Source organism: Bicyclus anynana, chromosome 18, assembly GCF_947172395.1.
Source record: "Bicyclus anynana chromosome 18, ilBicAnyn1.1, whole genome shotgun sequence".
Lineage (NCBI taxonomy): Eukaryota > Metazoa > Arthropoda > Insecta > Lepidoptera > Nymphalidae > Bicyclus > Bicyclus anynana.
The window spans coordinates 1724040-1745988 of NC_069100.1; the positions used below are offsets into that span (position 1 = coordinate 1724040).

The following is a 21949-nucleotide window of genomic DNA, read 5'->3' on the forward strand; positions in this document are numbered from 1 at the left end:
CACACACATGGCATTACTTTACTTGAAAGTGTTTTTGGTGGGATATTCTATTTTCAGAAGACGAAAACGTTACTACAATATCGCTCCTTCAGTTTCACGTTCTACTACGACCCGAGCAAAATCTGCATCATAAAATAGAACTTCTTTCTATATTGTGGGTGGCTTGGGTTATTACGTCAGATATGGATGTTCCCTGAAGCTTGTTAAGTGTGTCCGTCTTAACCCGCCTACCTTTTTAGTGTCATTGGCGACCTCATTTTTTTCGCGAGCGTTCAACGCTCGATAATCATACGTATGATGCAATTTTGTTTGACCCAAGTCATTCACGTTAGCGATAATATCAAAGATATTTATGAGATAGTTAAATAAGCAAATAAACATTAAACTTAAACTCAGTTTACTATAGTTTTACTATTTTTTTTGAATAAATAATATTTGCATTATTTGTAAGTATTAAAAAGTTTAATTTAATTTTTTACTTATCTTTGTGATAATTAAGTAGTAGAAACTTTTATGCAAAAACCAATTTCAGCGTGTGTGAATTTAGCCGCAAATACAATCCATTACTAACATTTTAAATGCCACAGTTTTTTTTTACATTTTTACGTCTGTATAAATGTTGTCAAGGAAACAGAAAGAGAATGAGAAAATCTTCCATGAATGGCATGGCCTGGCCTGGCCTGGCATGAATGAGCATTACTCGCGCGCTCATTTGGACCGACTTCATCCTCAGAATTAGAGGGGCTAGTCTAATAGTCCACCACGCTGGCCCAATGCGGATTGGCAGACTTCACACACGCAGATAATTAAGAAAATTCTCTGGTGTTTCCTCACGATGTTATCCCTTCACCGTTTGAGACTTTTTTTGTTTTAAATGCACAACTTTTTTTTTAAGTTAGAGATGCATGCCCAAGACCGGGTTCGAATCCACACCCTCCGAAATCCACTGGGCTGTCACTCATTTGGATCGACTTTAGTAGGTCTAAAATGGTCCCAACTTCGATGATAATGAAAATGATGAATACCGGGAGCGATGTTGTAGATTTCTCCGCTTTTGGTCGACATTTGTTTTTCTCTTGCCTCGAGATATGTCGTGGTGCGGTGTGATGATCTTAGATCTACAAAGACACCAAGTTATGTACGTATAACCGTATCAAAATCGCTTTCGCTTGTGCACTTGTACCCTAATTTACAGTTAGGGGTCCTGACCACACGTACACATGATTTAATAGGCTCATCCGACCGGATGTTATCATGACATGTATTGTATTAACCGGCTACATTATATGAGCCGTGGCCTGGCATTAATTGGGTAAGGGCGAATGTACACTGAGTTCGACAAGGATGTTGGGCGGCCTGGTGTTCGTGATCACTGAAGATCATTGTCATTATTACCAGCTTAATGGCCCACTATAAGATCTTATAGATAGTCTATAGGATAGAGCATAGAACAATATAAGTTCCAATGTGGGTTGACAGCCTTAGGGTTAAAATGTTTGATTCATTGCCAATATACAGGGTGTCCCGTAATTAATAGATAACACAGAAATGGTAGATACACCGCCTATTGATCTAAAACTAATTTGAACAGTTTTCCAAAAAATCTCTAGGGTGACCAAGTTATTTTTTTTTTCGGATTTTCCTAATTTTTCTCTATTGAATCAGTATTTTCAATTCTGTAGCTGTTGCAATTAACATTTTAAAAATCTGATTTTTGTTAAACATTGCGGATTAAATTACCAATGTACTACTACAATGTATATTGGTACAATACAATGTATATTGTTAACAAATTACTACTTTTATAAATAATGTTTTATTTATTTTGTTAAATCTGTTACCAATCCGTATCAGGTAGTTAACAGGACGACGGATAATACCTGACAAAGACAACCTTTCTTTTTGGCATGATCCCGGACTCGAAACGTGGCTACTAAGATCCGTAGGACAGCAAACTCGGTAACTTATCCAACGATATATAATCTACGTCCAACGATGGATACGCAAAAATGAGTGTAGTGTACCCTAAGCTTTACTTTCAAGTCTATTTCATTTAGCAAGTGTCATTATGATGTATGCAAATATACTAATCATTGTTGTCAATACTTTTGGACGTCGTCAGGTGTTGTATTGTATTGTAATGTATTGTTTACTTTCGAAGGTCAATGTACTCGCACTTGATTTTAAATATCTTCATTAATGATGAAGCCCTGGTACTTTTTTCATAGTCAACTTTTTCGTCGTGTACCACGGTTTCTTCTGGTGGTAATTGACGGTGCAGTGTCTATGATAATGATGTAATACGAGGTTCTGGGTTCGATCTCCAGTTTTGGTTAACTTAAGTTTTATGGAATATGAGATATTGTATCCGATAAGGTTCTGGTTCTGGTTCGAAGAACGCTTCTAGTTAAGCCCTCATTCGCACGAGAGCTTTTTTAACGGACGTTAAAAATGTGTTCAAATACACACGCGTTTACACGACAGCGTTTTTAAAACACGACTATTTTAGATTTTTTATCGAGCAGTGTTGCATTTTGAATTTTGGGCGTTGGAAATAGAACTTCATACAATACGCTACGCCCGCTAACGCATAGCTTTTTTAACTCTAGTGCGAATGAGGCCTTATGCTAACTTTTATGAATAGCATTGTTGAATATCTTAAATAATTAACTCGTAACGCCATCTAGCGGCAATAGTAGTAACTATTTTCAACAATATGGCATCACGCAAACATCTGTGACGGAGCAACCTAATAGGGGGCCATATGATGCAGGTGATAACATCAAATCATGTGGAAAATGGAAGCCCCACTGACTCATGTTATGGAAAAAACTAAAAGCCAACAATATTCATTAAATACTCGCATATATTGTGTGTATTTTGAATGTATTTAAGAATTTTAGTAGGTGGTAGTAAAGCTCTTTTTAACAGAAATTTTCCAAGAAATTACTCTTCATCATTCATCATTATCAGCAGATGGACGTCCACTGCTGTAGGCCTCGGCATAGTCTTTCAAACGGTCTCGAGCCGCCAGCATCCAGCGGCTCCCTGCAACCCGCTTGATGTCCTTGGTCCACCTAGTGGGGGATCGACCAACACTAGGCTTTCATGTGCGGGGTCGCCATTCCAGCACCTTGGCCAACGTCCATCGGCTCTTCGAACTATGTGGCCTGCCCATTATCACTTCAGCTTCACTGAGCTAAGTCAGTGACATTGGTTTCGTTCTACAGATCTCCTCATTTCTGATTCGATCACGCAGAGAAACTCCAAGCATAACTCGCTCCATCGCCCGCTGACTTTGAGCCTTCTAATAAGGCCCATAGTTAGTGATCAAGTCTCAGATCCGTAGGAGAAATTACTACCGCCATGCTCATTTTAGCAGCCAAACATTAACGTATTCCAATCTAAAGAATTAATGGTCGTGTAATTCAATTCAATTCAATTCAATTTATTTATTTGCAATTGTACAGTTACATTAGCTGGTATACAATAAATGTTGAAATAGGTACATTATACAATTCGCCATATACTGGCATGCAAATTTCTTAAAACACTATCTAAAAATCACTAGTCAAAATAAATACAATATTAAATTAGTTTTTTACAATATCATATGCGCACTATTCGCTTATTCTCTAAAGTGTCAATAAATTACGTCAAAGTTTATTAAAAAATGTCAATTAAATAATCTTTAATAGAATAATAACATTTCTTGAGCAAAAATTCTTTGATCTTATTCTTAAATCCGGCAGCACTCAAGTTTCTGTCGGCTAACTCTGGAGGCAGTTTATTGTACAATTTAGGCGCCATGTGAAATATGCTATTATTATATAAATATGTTTTATGCCATGTGTAACAGATTTTATTTTTTCTGCGTTTACTATCTGAATATTCAAACAATTGACTATTAGTTTTCATAAACACTAGTACCTCATAAATATACATGCATGGGCAGGTCATAATTTTAAATTTTTCAAAATATGGTTTACACGAAACTGTAGGACTTAAATGCCATATTGATCTAATACACTTCTTTTGTGCTTTGAAAACTTTATCACGGTCAAATGAATTTCCCCAGAATATGATACCGTAGCGTATATTTGCTGTAACATATGCATTAAAAGCAATTAAAACAGCTGACTGATTCACTACTTTTGAGAGCATATACAGAGCAAATGAAAATCTATTCAATTTTGTACACAAGTCTTCAATATGGGTTCTCCAATTCAGGCAGTCATCTATATAAAGACCTAAAAACTTTGTGCTTGTAGTCTCTGCTATATTTTCTCCTAAGTAATTAGAGGCAGACAGTTGATACTCTCGAGTATAGCTCGCTCCATCGCCTGCTGAATGATTACTAGTTTACTAGTTCTCATTACTGTAACGACCAAGTATTTTATCTCTATAAGACTTGGTCGCTAACAGTCAGTCATTAGAAGACTCCAGAGTCTTACTCAATCGGCTATCGAGGAGTGTAGCTCGCTCCATCGTGTGTGGTCGGTATTGGAGAGAATTTCTACTCAACATAAAGTAGGTTATGTTTGTGGTTTTATAAAATCGCGAAGGTCTAGTACATCACAGCATCTAGCTTCATAATTGCACCTATTTGTACTATTGCACGGATGCGTCTGCTTTCATAATAATTTCTTTTTTGACTCCGGAAAAAGGCGTAGAGACGCAGAAATCTTAAAATTCATCCCCCCATTCATCCCACTCATCCTCCCACTCATTTCATTCATCCCCCCATTCACTCGGCGTATTGCCGCGACAATGGCGCCGTGTAAACCATTCACTGGCCGACTAAAGTCCACAGTCTACGCCTCGGGCTGTCTTGGAATGAATAGCCTGCCTACATCGTTCCCGTTTCTGCGTCAACTTCGATGGTGGCATAGACAGTGGCTTGTGCTAGGTTTTTGACGGGGGTAGGCGTATATGTACGTACAAATTCGTTCTTAGATACAGGTTAATATTCGTAGACTGTCCTCAGAAAAACACAGAAATTATGAGAAAATCGTATAATATTCATTCAATTTAGAGTAAAATGTTAAACGACTTCCAAAAATTTGTAATTACCGCGTTTATACATACAGATTCCTCTAGAATTACTGCTGGCTTATTCACTATTTTGGTATTTATTATCAACATATTGAACATACATCATGATGTCCACCGTAAGCACCGGATGACATTTGTAATTTTGTATCATGGGCCAGCTACTGGCATATTTCCAATTTTGGTCTTTACCCAACAAAATAAAAAACAAATCAATCGACAAAATGTCATCCACATACTAAGATACAAATTACAAATGTCTTCCGATGCTTACGGTGGATATCATATAGTATGTAGATATAATGGTGGATATCATATAGTATGTAGATATAATAGAATAGGCCATACTGACGAGTAGATTATGATAGAATTCTAAAATTCAATGGCATCTATTATAAATATCTGCCTTGGAACAAGTGGCCGATAAATTCCGCTAAAACATAAATCATAATATTACTCACTACAGCGGAAGCCCGCGACTTTGTCCGACATCTATAATCCAGCCCTTAGAGTAGTATCACTGTAAAAATGGAGTAACTTCTCCCGTTTTCCCAACATTTCCCTTCACTGCTCTGCTCCTATTGATCGCAGCGTGATGAAAAGTATACTATAACCTGCCCAGTAGTATGAAGAATAATTGTACCAAGTTTCATTAAAATCCGTGGAGTATTTTTGTTTCTATAACGAACATACAGACAGAGAGACAAAAATTTTACTGATTGCATTTTTGGCATCAGTATCGATCACTAATCACCCCCTGATAGTTATTTTGGAAATATATTTCATGTACAGAATTGACCTCTCTACAGATTTATTGTAGGTATAGATTATATTAACAAAGTTTGAGTGCGTCTGTGTGTAAGTGGGTATATAATATGTATGTTTGTTACACATTTACGTCGCTTTTTATCCCAGAAACGTCTATGGTTTCCGCGGGATTCGTGAAAATGTAATGTCTCGAAAAGTCGCGGGCGTCCGCTAGTATAGAATAAAAAATGTAATTGGGTTAGTCTCATTAAAGTGAAGAACCGTCTTCGTTGCAACGAGAAACTTGCTATTTTTTTCTTTTTTATCCGTGCTTACAGCGTAGTGGAGCCGCAATCCTGAAAGAGTTTTCTACCATAAATATAAATTAATTTAATAACAATTATTATTTATGTAAATTCCTGGCATTTTATTTATTACCAGAACATTTTCATCTTCATCATCATCATCATCATATCAGCCGATGGACGTCCACTGCAGGACATAGGCCTTTTGTAGGGACTTCCAAACATCACGATACTGAGCCACCTGCATCCAGCGAATCCCTGCGACTCGCTTGATGTAGTCAGTCCACCTGGAGGGGGGTCGACCAACACTGCGCTTACAAGTGCGGGGTCGCCATTTCAGCACTTTGGGACCCTAATGTCCATCAGCTCTATGTCCCCACCTATTGCCTCTTCAGCTTCGAAACTCGTTGAGCTATGAGTCGTGAATTTGGTCGTGTTCGTGTCGGTGAATTTGGTTCTTTTGCGGATCTCCTCATTACTGATTCGATCACGCAGAGATAGTCCTAACATAGCTCGTTCCATCGCCCGCTGTGTGACTCTGAGCCTTCTTATGAGGTTATAGTTAACGACATAGTAAGCGACCAAGTCTCGAAACCATAGGTCCTCACAGGCAACACGCACTGTTCGAAGACTTTTGTCTTCAGGCACTGAGGAATTTCGGACGAAAAGATGTCGCGAAGTTTCCCGAATGCAGCCCAGCCGAGTTGGTTCTTTCTTCTTGGGTGTTAAGAACATTTTCAGCAACCTTTTTTTTTTATTCGAAATTTTTTTTTTAATTCGACAATGCCTAATTGGTGATCTAGGCGATAGGGTCCGATTCACATGATTTGGGTCAGCATTTAAAATGATAAGAGTTATTAAAACATGATTAGATTTTATTTTTTTTCTAGTTAAAATTGAAAATTTGGGGAACCCCCGATTATCAGAAACTGAACTAGAATAACTACCAGAAATTCTTTCTAACATAACAGAAAAGTTCCATGTGTAAGCTGCATCAAAAAAAAATATTTACTTACTGGCTTTCAAATGAAAACAAACCGCATAGAAATCGGTCTATCTGTTTTACAGCTACGATGCCTCAGTCAGACACACAAACAGACAGACATCGACGTCAAACTTATAACACCCTTTTTGTGTTGCGTTGGGGGTTAAAACGAACGAAAAGAGAATTGTAATAGAGATGCGAGAGTTATGATATCAAGTTGTGTGTTTAATTAAAAATATTAATTTCTCTGTTGCAGGTAAATAAGTACAAGTTCATACATTAAGTGAGTATGTACCTAACTATGTATACTCGCAAAACAGAATATTATGTAAGTATCTACAATAAAAGTCTACAAATATATTATCATTAACAACCCATATTCGGCTCACTGTTGAGCACGAATCTTCTCTCAGAATGAGAGGGGGTTGGTTAGTCCACCACGCTGGCCAAATGCGGATCGGCAGACTTTACACTAGATAGAGAATTCTCAGGTAATGCAGGTTTCCTCACGATGTTTTTTCACCGTTTGAGACACGTGATATTTAATTTCTTAAAATGCACATAACTGATAAGTTGGAGGTGCATGCCCCGGACCGAATTCGAACTTACACCCTCCAGAGATCATATCCACTGGGCTATCACGTGTCATAATACAGGCTATGAGACTCACAAATAACGTGGCTTTCTAGTGGTAAAAGAATTTTCAAAATCGGTTCAGTAGATCTAAAGATTACCCCTACAACACCACAAACTTTGCCTCTTTACAATATTAGTATAGATATATCTATCTAATACATGTTCTACCAAAAACTATAACAATTATAAATCGGCAAACGGCTGTCTAAACCAACTGAAGAAACTGGTTATAACGAAAAACAAAATATACATAATCATAGATAGATACATAATTATATTGACTCGAACCCTGGACCTCAATATCCTATTAAACAAACAACGGGGCCGTCATTGCATAGTAACCGTTATATAAATCACACGCGGCGCTGTGCACAGCTTCCTGTCACCGGATTCATCTCAATAAACGCTCCATGTCACTGAATGTAAATACGTCATAGATTATGATGTTTTAGCATAGATGCGACGCTTCTTGAGTGATATTATACCTAATAATCCGAGTATACATTTTAGGGTTATATCTACGTTTATCACCAAGTGAGATTGTAGTCCTATACGGTATATTAGGATTACGAATACACTTTTTATAAAAAATATTTGTAATATTTTTTTTTATTATTATTGATGCTATTGACACTTTTCTTTTTTAATTTTCATTTGATTCATTAATATTATACATTTTTTTTAAATACAGAATGTGACGAAATAGGTAGGTAGGTAGAAAAAGGATTTTTTTTTTCTATTTTAGCTTCGCTTACCTAGATGGTGATTAGTTTTAGATTAGGTGGTCTTCTCTTACAGGTTAGCTTAAAAACGTCGAAAGTTTTTTTTGTTTCTTCAAAAATTATAAATAATCATAATAATAATTAATAATGGTTATTAAAACAAGTAATAACAATTACTTTGATAGTGATCCAAAAAGTTAGAGCAATTAAAAGTTTGTACTTTTAATTGTTCTTACTTTTAAATAGGAAGTTTAAAATTAATGGGAATCTGCATTGCAGCGACTGGATTCGCAATGTTTTCGTTACATATTTACTGATTAAATTTACTTTATTCCATGCGAGTGTATAAATATTTTGAGTCGGAGAGTCATCAACGTTTATTCTATCAAAATATTGGCATGACCTAGTGTGCACCAGTCCCAATTTAATATTAAACGAAACGAGTTAATAGCATTTATTAATTGTTTATTATTTATTTATCGTATTAAGGTAATAAGTATGAATGTGTTTTATGTTATACGTACGTACGTAGTACAATGGATATGGCTTGAATTTTTTTTATTTTAGACTAGCCGACAACCCGCTGTTTTAGCCGCGTAGTTCCCGTTCCCGTGAACTGGAATAAAATATAGCCTATGACACTCACAAACAAAGTAGTAAAAACTTCAGTAGATGCAAAGAACCTATAACACCAGAAACTCCTCCCTCCTCTTTATAATATTAGTACCTATAGATAAGTATGATTTGGGTTTATAAACTGTATTAAGTGTCGTTCTTTGCTTAAAAAACATGAGATTTTTGCAAGAAAATTTACTTAAATATATACTGTAAATGTATTAAATGTATTAATGTATTAGTAAAATTTACGTAGGTATATTGGTACATTGACGTAAAGGTAAGATAAAATTAAAGTTCCTCAAGAGTACGAGATGGCGTTACAATATCCACTGAAATACAAAAAACACTGCTAACAAGTTAAGATACCTAGACATATAAATTTACTAGAAATTACATATTAAATTGATATTTGATGCCGATTTATCATGCACATCATAATATTCACAAAATGAGATAGGTATTTTAAAACCACAGTACAATAGATCTACTGCCGTCATTAACTTATCTATGACAACACTAACCAAGGTTTGATGTCGCATAAACAAATCGCAGTGTGTCCCTTTCTTACTGCATACACGCCTCTCACTTCCGCTCGGTGTTTACAATTTCCCGCAGTCTTGCTCTTGGTTACTGTTAAACTAGTGTTTTGCGGCTCCCGCGTACGCGCAGACGCGTGGATCGATGATCTATAGATCACTTTTATAGATCAATCGTGTTATGACAGCAGTGACAAAGATCCATTGTGTATGTGGAATGTGATGTGATTATCATTGTTTGATTGAATATTTTTTTCTTTATTGAATATCATTCAAAGTTTTTTTTTTTAATTCAAATTTATTCTTTGGCATATATCTCAGTGAAACAGTTTATTGTGGTTTGTTATAAGATTTTTGATTTATTTTAAGAAAAAATAACCTGCACGGAAGCATTGCTCATAAATAGCAATTTTATTACAGTTTACCTTTTTGGGTATGAAATACCCCTGACGTTAGTAATATAAGATGTTAATGTAACTTTAATTAAATAGGCTGTATGGATAACGACCTTCGCTTGTTCCTAAGGGAAAAAATAAAATGAATATGTACTATATGTATGTATGTACAAAAAGTTACAAACTCAGCTCTTTTTAAATGATCTCGTATATCAATCATCATTTACAATATTACTTAATTATTTACATTTGAAAATCACTTGTACTCTTACTTCTTATGTGAAAATTAAAACTGGCCTAAAAGATTTTTCGTCATTAAAAAAATCATCTAACAATACCTAAGATATATATTTATTAGTTATGTAGGTGTATAATTGTCTGAAAAAATGTTAAAGGCACTATCTAGGCCACCGCGTCCCACTAATCTCATCATTGCTTTTTACCCGACTGCGTCAGAAGGAGGGTAATGTTTTTCTAGCGTATGTATGTGTATGCCCATTTCTTTGGCACGCTCTATAGCCCAAAAGGTTGGACGGTTTTTGACATATTAGGTGTTCGAGTTCCCCAGAACTGTGGTAGTGACATAAGCTACTTAGAATTTTGTATAGATATTATGTACTAGCGGATCAATGTAATCTATTTACCACTTAAGGGGTTGAATTTTAAAAATTGATTAAAATTGAAACATTATATTTCGTATTTTTTTATGATTTCTAAAACTGTAACTTAACTATACAAACTTTCAAGCCCTATTTCACCCTCCTCTTATTTTATTTTCGGAATAAAAAGTATCCTATAACATTTTCCGTATTATGGTCTCAAAATGTGCCAGGTTTCATTTGAATTCATTTAGTAGTTTCAGCGTGATGCTCGGTCAACAAAAACATGGACAGACACCAACAAGAAATCGGAAACAAAAATTTTTGGATTCAGTATCGATTAAATAATGCCCTCCAATTAAAATTTTCAAAATATCTTCAATGTACGGAATTTGACCTGTTACAGTTTAATTATAAGTACATATAGATTAGATATTGTATACTTGTTTTATAGTAATATTGGTTTCATGTTTTTGGCTGGTGGGAGGCTTCGGTCGTGGCTAATTACCACCCAACCGGCAAAGACGTACCGCCAAGCGATTTAGCGTTCCGGTACGATGCCGTGTAGAAACCGAAAGGGGTGTGGATTTTCATCCTCCTAACAAGTTAGCCCGCTTCCATCTTAGACTGCATCATCACTTACCATCAGGTGAGATTGTAGTCAAGGGCTAACTTGTAAAGAAAAAAAAAAGTCAAGCGCAAACCTATTGTCCATAAAAAAAAACTAAAAAATGTTCAAGGATAACCAATACGTTTCATTCCTTGGCTATCAACAAAAAGTTGTTTAACGTTTATGGTGCTAACTGTACTCAGCATTCGTTATAGTTGATCGAGCCATAAACACCGTTCGGGATAAGTTGTTTTAGGTTTAACTTCAAGTAAAACCAACCAAGCCAACGAGTTAATATATTGTACTTAAATATTAAAGTTAATATTTATTTATTATACATTGCATGGGCTCTACTTTTTAACCGACTTCAAAAAAAGGAGGAGGTTTTTGTCCTGAAAAAATCCATGGTTTACGCGGTATTTGTAAACTTAACGCAAAGTCGCTGCTAAACTATTATGTAAATAAATTAAAAAATTAAAATTAATAAATAGTTATTATGTAAATAAATATAACATTAATTAATAACAGCAACTAATGAGAGGGGACAGTAGGTAAAAGATGAAAATTAAATGAATACGATAAATTAAAATTAAAGTTTTTCAAAATACTAAGATAATTAAATTAACCATACAATTTTTTTTAATCTTATTAAGGAAAAGGTGTTATTAATATTAGTATTGATATAATTACATATATTACCTACTAGCTGCGGTTTTACCCGCGTGGTTCCCGTTCCCGTAGGAATACAGGGATAATATATAACCGATAGGCTTCCTCAATAAATGGACTATCTAACACAGAAAGAATTTTTCAAATCGGACCAGTAGTTCCTGAGATTAGCGCGTTCAATCAAACAAACTCTTCAGCTTTATAATATTCGTATAGATGTTATATGTAACATATATGTAGTTACAACATAATTATCCTTATCAGTATGACATGCTATAAAGTCGGTCGTGTGTATTTATTTACCATTATTAAATTGTTACAATTTGTTCTATGATATTACTGTAACGCGCAGTTTGTAACAATAACAACTCTATGATTACTTTATTATATCCACAGATTATAAATACATTTTCATATAAACATAATTACATCATTATCAGGCCTAACTTCAACCCACCATCCGATCTCCGATGCGGATACAACTTCTAGGGTGGCATTCGTTCTTATAACGAATAATTATCAAAATAATAATTTATTAGGTATCCTACTAATATTATAAACGCGAAAGTTTGTATGGATGTCTTTTGGCTGAGATATTTTCAAAATAAATAAGATTATAAAATTTCAAAATCTAATTAAAATCTTTTATCGTAATTAGATAAAAAATCATACAGTTTTAGCTTCCTTACATTAAATGTGATATTTTTCAATAAATGAACTATTCACATAAACGCACAAATAACAAAGATATTAGTAATTTTGTTTGAACGCCCGTACAAACCTAACGATCAGCGAGCCAACGTCGTCACTAACTCGTGCCATTTCGTATGGAGCTCTATTCAAATATTAGTATCCAATCCTGATCTAGGTATTTGTGTGTATTTCTGTATTCATGCAATGTAATGAGGAATGAGGATTAAGGATATACCTACTTGTTCCTACAGCGCACAAGGTTGACACACAATTATCCTTAATTGAAGGAAAAAAGGAAGGTCCCTCATATTCACCTTACTACATGTGTTTATTTCGTAAAAGACATAATAATGTACAAGTTAAAATTAAAAATCTTGAAATCCCCGGAAGGGTAATTAACTAGAATAATGACATTTATGCCAAAATCTTTCCATCATTGCAGAAAAGTTCTAGTGGTGTTGCCAGCTAGATCAAAGAAAATTATTAACAATGGTTGGCTTTTAAATGAAAAGAACCGCGTCGAATTCGGTCCATGCGTTTGAGAGTTACGATGCCATAGACATACACACACAGACATTACTTGGATTTAAAAAAAAAAGAATTTTCAAAATCGGCTCATAATTGACGGAATTATCGCAGGACATACATAAAAAAAAAAAAAACATACAGCCGAACGTATAACCTCCTCCTTTTTGGAAGTCGGTTAAAAATGGAGGTCCTGGGTTTGAACCCCGGCTGGGCCGATTGAGATTGTCTTAATTGGTCTAGGTTTGGCTAGTTCCGATTTAGTGTTCCGGTACGATGTCGTGTAGAAACCGAAAGGGGTGTTAGCCCGCTTATATCTTTGACTGCATCATCACTTGCCCTCAGGTGAGACGTTAGTCAAGGGTTAACTTGTAAAGAAAAAACAACACAGCAATGTTTGGATACTCGAAAGCTATTAACTCGAGAGCAATCAACTGCGAGTACTCGACATGTACTCGAAGTTAACGACCAATCATACATTCGCATCCAAACAATAGTGATACACATTCGTTTGAGCCCCAGCAATTACTACATGCAAGTATGTGCAAACGCCGGCTCCGAGACGAGTGTACCCGCATTACAATGTAGTTTCATTACGGACAATGATCATTTTAAACTATAGATATGCCTACAAAATCACTGCAATAAATGATCCGAATTTAGCGACTCCACTGACACATGCACAATTTTGTGTTTACATTATATATTTATGTACCTTTGATATTTTTAGTTTTTAGTTTTTTTTTTAGTTTTATTAGAATATTTGCCATATCTTTTTTTTTTTAATATGACCAATATTCCCATTCCCCTCCAACTAGTCGGGAAAGACTGTGCTAGGAGTGGGTATGACAATAGACCAACGGGGCGTGGATCGAACCAGCACCCCTCGGTGACGAGTCCGACCGGTCTTTCCGTTGAGCTATTTTACTCTAGAGGCAGGTCATAGTGCATCAAAAGTGAAACGGACAAATGTGTAAAATTGTCTTAATTTAATTTAATCGCTTAAAACAACGAACGTTATTTAAACGAATAATACCTAAATATCGTCTACTATGTCGAGTTGTGTGTTCAGGAAGTGTAACTATTAAATACAGAAATACGAGTATAGTATAATAGAATTAAAGACAAAATTGTGCATGTTCAGTGGTGTAGCTAAATTCAGATCACTTTTTGCAGTGATTTTATAGGGAATTAACCTATCTAAAGTACAAAATTATCATTGACCTATATATGTATAGTTTTTACACTTCCTAAACACACAACTCAACATTGTACACAATATTTAGGAATTATATGTTTAAATAACTTTCGTCTTTTAATAAGCGACTAAATGAAATGAAGACAATTATGCACTTTTGTCCGCCTCAGTTTTGATTCGCTAGTGCCCTATCTCTAGTATAAAATATCGTTGTCAAGCAAGTATTGGCACAAACGGCGACGGGTCCGAGACGAGTGTACCCGCATTACGATGTAGTTTCATTAAGGATATGTGGGTCAATGAAACAGGGTCTGTATTGCAATTAAAAAGTGTACGCGTCTCAAATATGTCTGCAAGATTGTCGCCGTACTGTATGTATATGTTTCTGGCAAAGATTGTATACTATTAGATATGACACTTGCGCGTCGAAACTGAGGCGAACATAGGTGGCTAATTGTCTTAGTTTCATTTAGTCGCATTGTAGATAAGGAAAGTTATTTTAGCAAATAATAGGCTAGTTGACATTTTTTTTCAATGATCTTAAATTGATCATTATTCTATATCGAAAAAATTTAACCTTTATTTTTTTAAATATTTATATGACAATACGAGCCAAATCGTTGTCAGCCATGATGGTCTATATTTCAAATGTTTTATGACGTCATGTTAACTAATGACGATACAAAATGGACGACAGCGTTTTTGACGTTTGGAAAATTAAAAAAAATACATAATTTTTAAATAGGGTTTTATAAGAAATTCTTAACTTTTATTAATTGATATCGGTATATTTCGGACCCATATTCCATTTACCATACAAAATAAATGTTGTTTATTTTAAATTTGATAACTTAAAAACTACATAATATATGTTTAATGTAAATAAATTCAGATCACTTTTTACGGTAATTTTGTAGGCACGTAACATATCTAATAGTATAAAATCGTTGGTTTCTGGCACCAGTTACATGTTGTTAGTACAATTTTACGGTAAGCATACGAGTTCCTTAATGAAAGATAAAAGAAAGATTATTCTTCACACTTCTTAATAAGTTTTCAAAATCACAAAAATATTTCCTTTATACTAAAAGCGAAAAATAACATCGTATGTGCTGATCAGTTTGAAGGTGATGCCAAGACAGTAAATTAATTCAAGCTAAAAATACAACAAACAAAAATTAAATCAAATCAAATCAAATCCTTTATTTGCTGATACAGTTTACAAGGTCTTAACAAATAAATATAATCTGTTCTGTATCACGCATGCAAAATATTATATTAGTTACATTTAAATCATTCCAGAAATTACTTTTAACACAATATTAAAGAATTAAATAATGAATAGAAGTACAATATTAATTAATTTGAAAAAAAAATACTAATAAATAAAATTAACTAAGTAATTGGGGTAATAAGTTAAATTATAAAATTAAAATGAAAGCCACCGAACCCTCATACTCGGGTATGAGGGTCCCAAACGTGCCTCGTCTAGACTCTAGAGCCCACAACAAACTTAGCTGGGGTATTTATATAAAGTTATATCTATATACGAGTAGATAAGTCAACTATCAAAGGACAGAGCGTTGTTTGCGGTCAAAACCTCACCGCAGTTGTGTCCAACAAAGAAAACGTTGAAGCAATTCTAATTATATCCTCAGAGATATCATTATGTTGCCACAATCTCTGTTTATCTTAATTTTATACTCTTACTAGCGGATGCCCGCGACTTCTATCGCGTGGAATTCAGTTTGTCACAAATCCCGCGGGAACCATGGACTTTTCCGGAATGAAAAGTAGCAAGGACACCTGATGTTAAGTGACAATGTAGGGTTTCGCGATGGTAAAATATAACTTATTTATTTATTTATTTAATAAGGACAACCAACAGCTGATACAATGTCACATGTCAATAATTTACATTAATATACTAAGTTATTGCCCAGCTAATTACAGGTTATCACAGCATTCACTAATTAAAATAACTTACGTCAAAACTACAGTTGTCAGCAATGAAATGTCAAAAAATATACAATGCAAATTAATATCTAAAAAAAAATGTCGGATTACAATAAATTAAAAGCCATTAAAATAAAAAATAAGTCACATAAAATTAAAAAAAAAATAAACAAGAAAATTAAATCTAAAAATTACAATACATTAAGAATACAATACAATTATATTTACATACTGAAATTATTATTAATATTAAATGTCAATATGAAGAAATTATTAATTTTAAGAAGTCATTATAGGATGTCACAATATTATTATTATTAAGTATTAGCATTCAGTACATCAATTACTGAGTGCTTAAAATTATTAACATTATTGTGGAATAAATCTATATCCTTTTGATGTTTCACACACTCATTATATAGGTCCGACATCCGAGGAATGGGAGAAAATTTGCCTAATTTTGTTCTGTAGGTCTTATGATATAACAGATTACACGGGTATCGAGGCCTATTAATGCGCGGTGCTCTAATCGGAAATCTTTGAATCAAATCAGAACAGTCAACTTGATGGTTAAATAATTTAAATAAGAATGTCATAGCCATTAACCCTCTTCTAACTACAAGACTCTCTTTCTTAAAGTAAGTCAGTCTGTTTGTATAATTATGCAGATTGACTTTAAATTTATAAGATAGCTGTTTTAAAAAACGTTGTTGTACTCTTTCAATTCTTTGTACATGAGTTTTAGTATACGGTGACCAGACGGTGCAACAATACTCGAGTTTACTCCGAACATAGCAGTCAAACAATCTTATTATAGTTGACTTGTGCTTGAAGTTTTTTGAACTTCTCAGTACAAATCCCAAGGATTTATTAGCTAATTCTAAAGTTTTATCTATATGGGGTACAAAACTCAACTTGCTATCAAAAATAACACCTAAATCACGAACTGTACCAACTTCAGCTAATTGCTTGCCATTAATATCATACAATGATAATATTTTATTTTTGTTTCGTGTAAATTTTATGTGATGACATTTCTCGACGTTTAAAAACATTTTATTCATCTTACACCAACAACTCAATCTACCCAAATCCTCCTGTAGCAATTTTATGTCTGTTTCACTCCGAACAACTCTCGTTAATTTTAGGTCATCTGCAAATAGGCTTACATTACTGTTTTTAAATATTTTGCATATATCATTAATAAAAACATTGAAAAAGAGAGGCCCTAAATTGGATCCTTGTGGTACCCCTGATAGAGCTATAAACATTCCTGATTTAAATCCATTGATTACCACAACTGACTTTCTGTTAGCTAGATATGATTTACTCCACATTAACAAAGTGCCTGAGATACCATGAGCATGGAGCTTGGACAGTAACAGACCGTGATTTACCTTGTCAAAAGCCTTTGAGAAATCAGTATAAATAGCATCCATTTGGTAACCATTATCTAAGCATTCAGCAATATTTGTTACATGCAGTAGTAAATTAGTGTTTGTGGAGCGTTGGCACATAAAACCATGCTGCTTGTCACTGATGTATTTTTTCAAGTGATAATACATGTGCTGGTAAACTAATGCTTCAAAGGCTTTTGCCATGGTCGATATAATGGAAATAGGGCGATAATTCTTAACATCGTTTTGTTTACCAGACTTGTGAATAGGAACTACTCTAGTTTCTTTCCAAACATCAGGAAACTGACCATCTCTTAGGGACCTGTTAAATATCATACAAAGCGGTAAAGATAGTGGCCACGCGCATTTAATTAAAAATATTGGGGGTATGTTGTCAGGGCCAGCTCCTTTATACTGGTCAAGTCTCTTTAATTTTTTAAAAATAGTTGAGCGGGATATATTAAGATTATCTATTTCATCACAGTCATTGAAATTTACCAAACTTGATTCGTTTTTATCTTCTGTATTATCATATTCATATACTGAGGAAAAGTGAGTCGCAAATAATTCACATATAGACTTAGCGTTACTTGCTTTTTTATCATTCAAGGTCATAACTGAAGGGTAAGCGCTATTTTTATTCCGAATATTTTTCAGATGAGTCCAGAAATACCTCGGATTTTTTCCTATTGCCATTTCTATTTTATTTATATATTCATTATAACAGATTGTTATCAATCTATCACAGTCTTTACGTAGGTATTGGAATTCTAACAAATCTAACGGGTTCTTATATTTTTTTACCTTTTCATGATATTTATGTTTTAATTTAATAAGTTTTATTAAGTGAGAGGAAAACCAGACAGGATAAGTACTACGTTTGTGTTTGCTTATGGGAACATGTGTACATACAATATTACGTAGAATTTGATAGAATTTTGCAACCATTGCATTTATATCATTGCACATAGCAAATTCATCTATCCACGATATTGTGTTTAATTTGCTAATTATCTTTAAATAATCTGCTTTATAAAAGTTCAGAGTACTCCTAGATTCATTCACATTTTTAGACTCCGTAATATTTTGGGATATTGTGATTTCTAAAGGGGGGTGGTACTTATCCACCTTTCTAATGGGATATTCACATTTGCTTACCTTTATATCTTCATTCGTTAATATTAAATCAAGAATTTTATTTTTGTGGTTATATGTTAAATTATATTGTTTTAAACCGTTCAAGGACATAAAATCTATAAGGGAGCTTTTCAATATACAGTTACCGTAGTGAGATGGGTGTGCCTCAGAAATATAATCAGATGCAGACCATATTATACCGCTAAGGTTAAAGTCGCCAGTAATTAATGTGGTGTTACTAATATTATTTAAGACTTTGCTAGTGTTATCAAGAAAATTATCAAGTAATGCGTTATTAACCGGTGGGGCTAAATAAACAGCACATACATGTAAAGATTTTTTACCGTGATTAGTCATAAGATCAATAGTAACCCATATATCTTCACACTCACTTTCCCACTCAGTTTCCCGCCGTGAAACCAGTTGGTTTGAGACAGCTATGAGCACACCACCCCCAGTATTTTTATGTCCAAATAATAAGGACGTGTCCCTATCACGTCTGTATACTTTATATCTAGTGTCGAAAATTTCTCTATCAAAAATGCTTTTATTAAGCCATGTTTCCGTTAATATTATAATCTGATAATCGTGATTCAGTATTTCATGGTATATTTCGTTAGTGGACGAACGAAGCCCCCTAACATTTTGATAGTAACATTTAATTACATTGAATTTTGAAAAATTTAAAAAATAAATCGTCATGCATTACAATACTAATAACTTACTAACTAACAATTACCTAAGACTATTTTAAATTAGCTAACGTGTCCATATTTCTTATGAATTTATACTCCGTTGAATCGCTTTTGCGCATGTATATACACCCACGTTTAATCCAAACAAATCTATAATTTAGTTCTTTTGCCTTTATACGCGCAGCAGCATGTAAAGCCCTCTGGTTAGGCGACAAGTGTTCGGCTACGTATATCGGTTTTGGTTCACCACCAAGACCGACATGACTGGTATTTAGTTTATCACCGACCTTCACGGCTTTTTTATTAAAATTAATTACAGAGGCCAAAAACTCATCGCGCACTCTTGGACAACTAAACTTAACTACGACTGATCTTGGCCTACGACTATCTTTTTGGATTTTTGACGTTCGAGTACACAAATGGATATCAGTTTCCTTAAGGTTGTATTTAGTAGTAACCGCTATCTGATTGACTACTGAGAGTAAGTTTTCGTTACGGTGTTCGGGAAGGCACTGAATCTCAACATTGTTTGCTCTAGAATGCTGTTCTAATTGTGATAGTCTAGTATTAAGATCATTTATGTTAGTTTGTAAAATTTTATTTTCATTTTCCAGAGAGTTAATATTCTTAATTTTTAGCTGGATTTCTTTCTTCAGCTCTTCATGCTGTTGCTCCATGAAGGATATAGAATCAGTAATTTGAGTGACATTATTAGTTATTTCCTGAAGCTTAGAGCCAAACTGAGACAATAAATTGGTTTTGAACACATCAAGTAAAGCCTTTAGTTCTTCTCTAACAACCTGACGTACATCGTTTAATGTTAAGTCATAAGAAGCGCCGGAGTCACTGTCAGATAGTTGAGATTTTTTCCTTTTATTTCTCTTGGTACCACTCTTAATGGTTTCTTGACTGTCTCTGCTAGACGGAACACGAAGGGGAGTGTTAGAATTATCTTTACCGGGTCGGGGACGATTACATGCAGGACACAACCATGATGACAGAAAATCTGAAGATAAGTCCATATAAAGATCATTTGAAGTGTTTACACAAACAAAGTGATACTTTTTTGTACATGTTGCACATTTCAGAATTTCGGCTGTTTTGATATTGCGACCGCAACACTCATACATTTTATCCATTCGAGTTTTCGACGAGTCAGCCATTATTGTACGAGTATATTTTTATCACCCTGTAATAATTCTGTATCTGAATAATTTGCAGAATAAAATTACTTTTTGAATGATTATTAAATTACTAATTTTATATCAATAATAATATTAAATATAATATAATTAATTAATAAAATTTATAATCGAAAAATCCAATGACTTCGGTAGCAGGTTTTGAACCCGGGTACAGTGGATCAGACTCCGACGTCCTGCACACCACGCCACTCAGCCGTTAACGATATATGTGAAATTGTACATCAGTATTATTCAAAAGTAGGCTTCTTTACTCATGCGCAACACTAATGAATAAAAAATGACTTTTATGATGAGCTGGGATCGAAGTCTAGTTTAATTATATTTGCTCCTTAATTTCGCGCCACTAGTCCAGATGATATCGTCGATATGTATTAACTTATAGTGTTCGCCGCTAAGTGCTAATAATATGTTCTACCGATAAATCATAGTTCCATCTACTGGCATAAAATGAAACTATTTAGTCAATTGACAGTTAGTCAGTCAGCGTCAGTGGTTCCTTTCTTCTGTTTACATAAATTAATGTTCGGCCAATAGGTGGCGTTACACGTAACTCAATTGACAACGGTATGTGAACGTATTGCACTAATTCATCACTGTTTTTTTAAAAGTTAACGGTTGTATTGAAGTCAAAATCTTGTTTATACACTTTTTTTCACAGTTTTCAAAATGTTCACAGTTTATTTATGTACACTACAAAGAGTTAAAGGGTATAAAAGTCACATTACTAGTATTTATGTAAATAAATTAGAAGTATGTACAAATTAATAGTCTTAATTGTTTTCACTGTTAGATCTTTTTGGCGGATTCTTATACAGAGTTTTTTATTTCACCACACTAACTTTCACATTCACATCACTTGTAAGCAGTTTTAAGTATGATTTAGTAAACATTTATATTTTTAATGACATAAAAATACGGAGCCCGTTAAACTGTGTATTGACAGGGCAACGGTGGCGCCCTCTGGACTTAGAATGGATATGTGAATTCTATAGCATGACAAGTTCGTTGATGACATTCCCATGATATGCGGACGACGGGGAGGGAAGAACTGCGCGGGTTTGAAGTCGTGCGCGCGAGGCAGAGGCTGGAAGTGAGATGCATCAGCTGTGGGTTTATCTGTCATCGCTACCCGATTCCCGGTCTCTGCGGACCATCGGGAGTGTTACGAACGAATTTGCGAAACTATAGAGTAGACAAGTGATTTGTACTCAATGACTTACCCATGTAACGCAGAACGCTAAACCGCTATTGGATACGAAAGTTGGTTTT

The 21949-nt window shown here is 34.4% G+C and overlaps 1 protein-coding gene across 6 annotated transcripts in view; it reads left to right on the forward strand.

Moving 5' to 3' along the window:
- LOC112046086 (protein enabled) overlaps window positions 1–21949 on the forward strand; it is a 106314-nt gene that overhangs the window by 15452 nt on the left and 68913 nt on the right. For 3 of the 6 annotated variants that reach the window (XM_052886702.1, XM_052886704.1, XM_052886703.1), the window contains exon 1: window positions 9698–9939. The exons of 1 other annotated variant lie outside the window; for it this stretch is intronic. The gene's annotated coding sequence lies outside the window, so the exon portion shown is untranslated. Of the gene's footprint in view, window positions 1–9696; window positions 9940–21949 lie in introns of those variants that run through there. 2 more of the 6 variants (XM_052886706.1, XM_052886705.1) reach the window with 2 other exon arrangements.